The 8,680-nt window shown below is 41.8% G+C and overlaps 1 protein-coding gene across 1 annotated transcript in view; it reads right to left on the minus strand.

The window, feature by feature from the left end:
* Window positions 1–2,083, minus strand: part of LOC127630851 (proprotein convertase subtilisin/kexin type 5-like) — a 64,003-nt gene extending 61,920 nt beyond the window's left edge. The window contains exon 1 of the mRNA XM_052108680.1: window positions 1,824–2,083. The gene's annotated coding sequence lies outside the window, so the exon portion shown is untranslated. The remainder of the gene's footprint in view (window positions 1–1,823) is intronic.
* Between the last annotated feature and the right edge of the window lie 6,597 nt (window positions 2,084–8,680).

Raw genomic sequence — 8,680 nt, forward strand, 5'->3', positions numbered from 1 at the left:
TAATCCCTTTCTTTTCAGGCAGTTTTATAATTAGAATAAAAGGGGAGCCAAATAGGCTATTTTCAATTTGGTAAAAAAAAAATGTATTTTACACACAGGCAGTTTTCCTGACCAGCCACAGGGCCACGCTAATTTGATTCTAGCTGTGTTCCAAATGACTATCCACTATGCACTTACAGTATACACTACATACTCAGCCATGTTATGTGTGAATTTTTAAAGAGTAGTATCATCTCAAATGGAAAACCATTTGAGTTTTTTTTACTATGACCAAAGCATTCACTGATTGTGGCCGGTTTAGGATGCACCTTCTGATTGCCGCTAGACTGTTATCTGTTTCCGGTCTCCTTAAGAAGCAATGTATAAACTATCGAAATGAGCAATCCAGACAGAGGACAGAAACATTTTTAAGTGTTCGTGGGAGTAAAAAGGAGTTCAGGTACAACTTGTGTAGTTATTGGCTGTCATAACTCGAAGTAGTTATCATCTTAACTAACCTTGGGTCATCACTTTATGTCATACTAACTCCTTAAACTTGGACTGGTGAGGCACTGTCTAAAGACATTCATCGTGACTGAAGTATCGACACAATGGAGACACATTTTTTTTTATGCGCTTAACATCACATCGCCATGCAAGTGAAAACACTAGAAATCAGAAAACGTAAACAGGCTTATGTTATGAATCGTAGAACACTTCTGTGACCAGGAAAAATGTGATCCTCGAAACTGATTGGGTGTGCAGCGTTCCAGGAGATGCTTCATTTTTGTATCACTCCGCTTCTCAATGTTTGTGGCTTATCGAAATAGCGGTGGGGATTCATCGTTTAATTTGATTTAATTCCCTGGTTCATTCAGCGACCATTTCTAGTGATTGCATATTCACACCAGTAGGTGGTGAAAAATTAGCGCATTTTTTGTTATAAGTGACTAGCTGTGTCTCGTTTCGAAGGTTGCATGCGCCAGAGGTCGCATTTGTCAGCCGCATATGTCACATAGGCTTACTCGTTTAGGACATACTACTCTATTGGCATGCTGTTTTTGGCATACTATATATCATAGTATACCCATAGTATATAGTGTATAGGGATGTAAGGATATTCAGACGCAGCGCTAGTGAGTCATTCACTCATTGACTCAACTGATTAACCGTTAACCACTGAAATAACATACGATTCATTCACTGATTTGTTTATGAAATACGTAATGCTAGTTTAAAACCAGAGTATGTGCAGAGCTGTGCTTGATGCTAATTGACGTCTTTTGAAACTATTTTCGCTGACAGAGAAAAATGCATGAACTAACGGACATTTTTGTCTAAACTGTAAATGCATAAACTAACTGGCCAATTTTTGTCTGAAATGAAAGTTATTTCATATTATTCACTTGTTTGTTGTATAAAAGCAATATCACACCAGCAATCATACTGTTGTTTCAGATATCACCACAGCTGTGATTACCTGCGGCCTCGTGCCTAGTATGGCCGAATCACAGCCGTGATGATATACGGAACAAAAGCACTCTTGATGGTGTGATATTGCTCAAGTATTTCCATATGGAAAGGAATGTTTTCTTTTAAAAGTCCCATTTATTATTTATTGGTCAGACATGAGAAAGACAGGCATCAGCAGTGATAAATAATAAAGAAATAAAGAAAAAATAAATGGGTTTATCTGAAAAACGTTATATGCGTTGCGCTGTTGTTTGCGCCATTGTATACCTTGCACGATGGTTTGTACAAAGACGTTTCAGTCTTTAAATTCACGACTTCGCAATGGTCATTTATAGCTCTAATGTGGTTAATGTTTTCATTATTCCACTCACAATTGCATCCGCTCGTCACTCGACATACTTTTGATGGCATCATTATTGACTGATCTTTGTTTTGGTAGTCCCTCCGCGCTCGCGCACACTGCACGCTCTGTTCCGTTTCCAACACGAGTGCGAATCAGCATAATTGCACTAATTACGGCCAGTTTCTTTGTGAATGGAGCCGCTGTCAAATCCGACAACAGGCGAGGGACAAGAATATCTCACGGTCCTTATAAACTAGATGAAAGGGGACGAAAACACCCCGTGACCGCCGCCATTCATCGCGAGAGCAGGATTGTTATTTAAAGCACTGAGGGAGGAGGAAAAGGGGAACATGCGGATATTTGAGAGAGGAATCAAGTACCCAGCTCACGGAGGTAGCGTGCAACCCTATTCAGCGCGTCTCTTCTCTACCAGGGGGCGCAAATTCCGCTTGACAGCCATTAGGCTACCCGGCGAGCCCGATCTGCCCCCCTTCAAGTGTCTTTCTCTGAGAACACTTAACAGCGTGCATTCCATCTGCCGCAATTAGGCCTTTATTTATCACCTCCTCAGAGCTGAGTAAACAAACGTAATGTGCGGAAATCAGTGGGTAATTATATTAGGACCCCCAATGTAACTGTTCACAGAACCCGTGTAGTGAAAAACTCTCATTGAGCTTTTTAATACTTTTTACACACACATTTGTAACTGCATTTCTGCTTCTTTTTTTTTTTTAGGAGGGACAAGTCGAAATAAGTTTTTGTGGTAATCAACATTATGCCACAAATGCTGTCGATTGAGCTTGACCTGTATTGAACCTGGAATATTCCTTTAAGCAGGAAATCCCACATTTCAGACAAATATTCCATGCATGCATGAGTAACAGCCATAAGTGCAAAAACTAATGTAGCCTATGTTCATGAAGTAAACCTCATATGGTTGCCCCATAAACATACTTAAAATTACCTGCCCCAGTGTAACTCTTTGCAGACCACCAAAGGAGAAGTTCTGTGGCTAATGCCACATTTATTCCCATTATGTTAAATAACCCATTTATTCTTGTGCACTTGCTCACCAAATGCCTTCAAATGCAATAAGAGAAATGGTCCAGCAGTGTATAAAATGATAGACTGGTTAATGCAGTCAAGACTGTATTACTAAATTGAATTGCAGGGAGGTTCTCAATGCAGGTGGAATTCAAAGAGACATTGCTTCAATGTATAGCATTAGTGAAACATCAGAGAGGCTGGGCCCATTGACCTGCATTTGTGAGAGACACAGGCAGCCAGAACAGCAACAACACAAAAAGGGCTCTGTGGCCCTGACGCTATGTGGGAGCCCCTCAACTCGTCTCACTGGCAGGAGATGATTGTTATTCCCAGAAAATCAGTGCATGGATGACACACAACGTCATTCTTATAATCATTTTCCCTCTATATGCACGCACACACACACACACACAACATTATTCAGACACAGTTATTCAGCAGACAGACACTCCTACACTATATAATCTTGTTGTGCATGAAGTAAATTAATGCAAACTGCACAATTAATGCACAGCCTTACTGCAATTATTGACACAGATAGAAATAACACAGAAAAAAAACACAACGCTGATTGCTATGATGACCACAAATCAGCTTGATGAAATGCAAAACAGTGATTCATTTCAGCAGTTACAGAAATACTCAAGCTAGCCAATCTGGCCACGACAATCATGCCACAGTCCAAATCACTGAGATCAAATTTTTTCCACTTTCTGATGGTTGATGTGAACATTAACTGAAGCTCATGACCCGTATCTGCATGATTTTATGCACTGTACTGCTGTCACACGATTGGCTGATTAGATGATCACGTGGATGATTGTTGGTGTCAGAAGGGCTGGTTTGAGTATTTCTGTAACTGCTGATCTTCTGGGATTTTCACGCACAACAGTCTCTAGAAGTTACTCTGAATGGTGCCAAAATAAAAAAACATCCAGTGAGGGGCAGTTCTGCAGATGGAAATGCCATTTTGATGAGGGAGGTCAACAGAGAATGGACAGACTGGTTCAAACTGACAAAGTCTATGGTAACTCAGATGCCCACTCTGTACAATTGTGGTGAGCAGAATATCATCCCTGAATACTATTCTGTGATGGTTGGCGCTGTTAATAGAATTCTGCAAATTTATTACCGATTTATATCCTTTCAGAACTTCCCTATAGATCCTGAAACCATATTTAATTGCATTAACATACCTATTACTGCTCTAATGGTAAAATTAACCATCCTGTGTGTCACATGTTCTACGCACCGAGGTGCTCAAACTAATAGAGAAGGGCGCTATAGAAACTGTTCCTCCCTCTATGAGCGAGGCAGGTTTTTACAGCCGCTATTTTCTCGTCCCGAAAAAGGACGGTGTCCTCCGCCCCATCCTAGATCTCAGACATCTGAACAAAGCTTTTAATGATTCGCTCGTTCAGAATGTTAACGACCAAACATATCCTCGCGCAAGTTCAGCCCGGGGATTGGTTTCTATCAGTGGATTTGAAAGACGCTTACTTTCACATTCGATAGCGCCTCATCACAGGCCTTTTCTGAGATTCAGCTTTGAGGGACAGTCATACCAGTACACAGTACTACCATTCGACCTATCATTGGCCCCCGTACATTCACGAAATGTATGGAATCAGCACTTTCCCCTGAGACAGCGGGAGTCGCGAATACTGAATTACCTCGACGATTGGCTAATCATAGCACAATCAGAGGGTCAGTTAACGACGCACAGATCTTGGATTATCAGCCATCTAGAATGCCTGGGTCTGAGAATCAATTTTGCAAAGAGCGTGCTATCCCCCAGCCAGAATATCTCCTTTCTGGGAATAGTGCTAGACTCAGTGCAGATGACGGCGCGCCTCTCATCAGAGCGCACGCTCTCTATTCGACGCCTTGCAACATAATTCAGACCGGGCGTGCGCGCCCCCGTCAAACGATTTCAAAGGATGCTCGGTCTCATGGCCTCTGCATCAGCTGTACTCCAGCTAGGATTGTTGCACATGCGTCCTCTCCAACGCTGGCTCAACCCACTCACGCGTGGCGCTCGGGCCACTTTTTAATCAGAGCAAATCACGGCTGTATAAAAGCCCTGACGCCCTGGAAAGCCGTCGACTGGTATCGAACCGGCGTGAGTCTGGGCGTGAACACACGGAGAAAAATGATCACGACAGATGCTTCCAAAATAGGATGGGGGGCCCTTTACGAGGGCAGGCCTGTCTCCGGCTTTTGGTCAAACCCGGAAAAGCGCCTACATATAAACTGTCTGGAAATGAAAGCGGTCGCCTTGGCTCTCAGAGCCCTGCTTCCGTACCTGAAAAACTAACACGTCCTGGTCCGAACGGACAACATGACGGTAGTATCGTATATAAATCGCCAGGGTGGACTCAGGTCGAGCTCCCTGCACTCTATGGCCAGGGAGCTCATCTCATGGTCACAGCACCACTTGTGCTCGCTGAGAGCAGCGCATGTGCCAGGCGTCCTGAACCAGGGAGCGGACATGCTGTCCAGAGACAAGGTTCTCCCAGGAGAATGGTCTCTCCACCCCCTGACGGTTCAGTGGTTATGGCAAACCTTTGGCAAGGCGGAGGTCGACTTCTTCGCCTCCAGGGAAAATGCGCACTGCCCCCTTTTCTTCTCAAAGTGCACAGACGCGCTCGCCCAAGTCTGGCCGAGCCGCCCCTTGTATGCTTTTCCCCCGATCGCGATGCTACCTCAGGTCATCAGTCGGATCAGGGAAGTGAAATTTGCAGTGCTCCTGGTAGCCCCTCTCAGGGAACCGAGGTTACGTTAGTAACCGAGTCGTTATTTTGTCCTCCACTTGCATAGTGACATTTGACACAGTTTTTGTATACAGTAGATTATAGCTAAATACAGCACCCTGTCATTAAAATAGCTCTGATATTGGCGCACTCTAGTGTTCACATACCCAGACACTCTTTCACCTTTGTTAAAAAATAAAATTAAATCCTTATAGTTGTATTGCAAACTTTTATAACAGTATGATTATGACAAAACAATTAGTAAATAAATGTAGCTCCAATCTAATTCTCTATGTCTGAGATAGACATTGAGAAATGGAGCACTCCAGCTCTTCAGTGATTCATGGGAAACCCCAAATTGTCATATGTTGGACATCTGGCATTTTGGAAAATAAGATTATGTTGTCAATAGAAACATCACCCAAAAAACACTTGGTATCGACTGCTAAATCTCACACACACACACACACACATTGAAAACAATCTAACGTACGTTTTTCCTCAGTTTTTTTGTTTTTTTAATCTAAAAAATGGAGACATATCCTTCTCCATGTTTCTAGCTAGAACAGTATGCAAATAAATCAGTTTGCTGGAAAACAAACCAATTTCTCATAATCAGTAGAATTTTCACTAATCCAAAGTGGTTTGTGGGAAAGAGTCATGGGATGATTTTTAATTGTCCTTTTGGTCTCTAGGACAGTGATACAGCATCAGTAATCAGCCATTAGAGGGATCTCTTGAAAACACGCACACCAAAGCCCTTGAACGGAAGTCAGCTCGCTTAGACAAGTCAAAGCTCCTTAGTGACAGAAAACACACTTAAACACCTTAGCTGATTCAAGTCTTTAGAGCACTCACCTACACTCACCTAAAGGATTATTAGGAACACCTGTTCAATTTCTCATTAATGCAATTATCTAATCAACCAATCACATGGCAGTTGCTTCAACGCATTTAGGGGTGTGGTCCTGGTCAAGACAATCTCCTGAACTCCAAACTGAATGTCAGAATGGGAAAGAAAGGTGATTTAAGCAATTTTGAGCGTGGCATGGTTGTTGGTGCCAGGCGGGCGGTCTGAGTATTTCACAATCTGCTCAGTTACTGGGATTTTCACGCACAACCATTTATAGGGTTTACAAAGAATGGTGTGAAAAGGGAAAAACATCCAGTATGCGGCAGTCCTGTGGGCAAAAATGCCTTGTTGATGTTAGAGGTCAGAGGAGAATGGGCCGACTGATTCAAGCTGATAGAAGAACAACTTTGCCTGAAATAACCACTCGTTACAACCGAGGTATGCAGCAAAGCATTTGTGAAGCCACAACACGCACAACCTTGAGGCGGATGGGCTACAACAGCAGAAGACCCCACCGGGTACCACTCATCTCCACTACAAATAGGAAAAAGAGGCTACAATTTGCAAGAGCTCACCAAAATTGGACTGTTGAAGACTGGAAAAATGTTGCCTGGTCTGATGAGTCTCGATTTCTGTTGAGACATTCAGATGGTAGAGTCAGAATTTGGCGTAAACAGAATGAGAACATGGACACCACCTGCTGGTGGTGGTGTAATGGTGTGGGGGATGTTTTCTTGGCACACTTTAGGCCCCTTATAGTGCCAATTGGGCATCGTTTAAATGCCACGGCCTACCTGAGCATTGTTTCTGACCATGTCCATCCCTTTATGGCCACCATGTACCCATCCTCTGATGGCTACTTCCAGCAGGGTAATGCACCATGTCACAAAGCTCGAATCATTTCAAATTGGTTTCTTGAACATGACAATGAGTTCACTGTACTAAAATGGCCCCCACAGTCACCAGATCTCAACCCAATAGAGCATCTTTGGGATGTGGTGGAACGGGAGCTTCGTGCCCTGGATGTGCATCCCACAAATCTCCATCAACTGCAAGATGCTATCCTATCAATATGGGTCAACATTTCTAAAGAATGCTTTCAGCACCTTGTTGAATCAATGCCACATAGAATTAAGGCAGTTCTGAAGGCGAAAGGGGGTCAAACACAGTATTAGTATGGTGTTCCTAATAATCCTTTAGGTGAGTGTATTTAGACTGTAAATCTATTAAGGTGATTCTGGTGAGACAAATTTTAATTCGGTTTAACCTCTATGGAGATTATTTTAACTTGACAATGAGTATATATCACAAATGCTGGAGAAACTTTGACTTCATCAGTCATTTACTATCAGTAAATATGATACAGTATGGAGTAAGAAAAATAATCTTGGATTACAGACCTTTGATAGACTTTAGCCTCTTTTAAATAGTAGTCAATTGTAGTCTGTTCAATATATTAAGAAATTAATTATTCCATTTAAACACACACACACACACACACACACACACACACACAATCTCGCTCTACCGGTCAAAAGTTTTGACACACTTACTCATTTTTTTTTCTGCACATTTTAGAATAATATTAAAGTCATCAAAACTATGGAATAACATAAATGGAACTCTGGGAATTATGTTGTGACTAAACAAAATAAATCAAAACTATGTTATATTTTAGCATCTTCAAAGTAGTCACCCTTTGCCAAGAATTTGCAGACATGTACTCTGTCAATGTGGTGGTGGTGGCGTAGTGGGCTAAAGCACTAAACTGTTCATCAGAAGGTTGTTGGTTCGATCCCACAGTCACCACCATTGTGTCCTTGAGCAAGGCACTTAACTCCAGGTTGCTCCAGGGGGATTGTCCCTGTAATAATTGCACTGTAAGTTGCCTTGGATAAAAAGCGTCTGCCAAATGCATAAATGTAAATGTACTTGACATTTTCTCAACCAACTTTTTGAGGTATCAAGAATGGTTTTTAAACAGTAATGAAGGATCTATATTGGGCACTTATTGGCTGCTATTCTTTATTATTTGGTCCAAGTCATCAATTTCCAAATTATTTTTTTAATTACATTTTTGTTTTATAATGAAATAAATTAATATGGTGGTGGCACAATTATATTTTTGTCTACAAAACTAATTTCAAACATTTAAGCATACACCTTCAGATCAAAAGATTTTTAAGATCATGAGAAACATTTCAGTCAAGTGTTTCAATACTTTTGACCGGT

The sequence above is a fragment of the Xyrauchen texanus genome, chromosome 37, assembly GCF_025860055.1.
Source record: "Xyrauchen texanus isolate HMW12.3.18 chromosome 37, RBS_HiC_50CHRs, whole genome shotgun sequence".
In the NCBI taxonomy this organism is placed as follows: Eukaryota; Metazoa; Chordata; class Actinopteri; order Cypriniformes; family Catostomidae; genus Xyrauchen; species Xyrauchen texanus.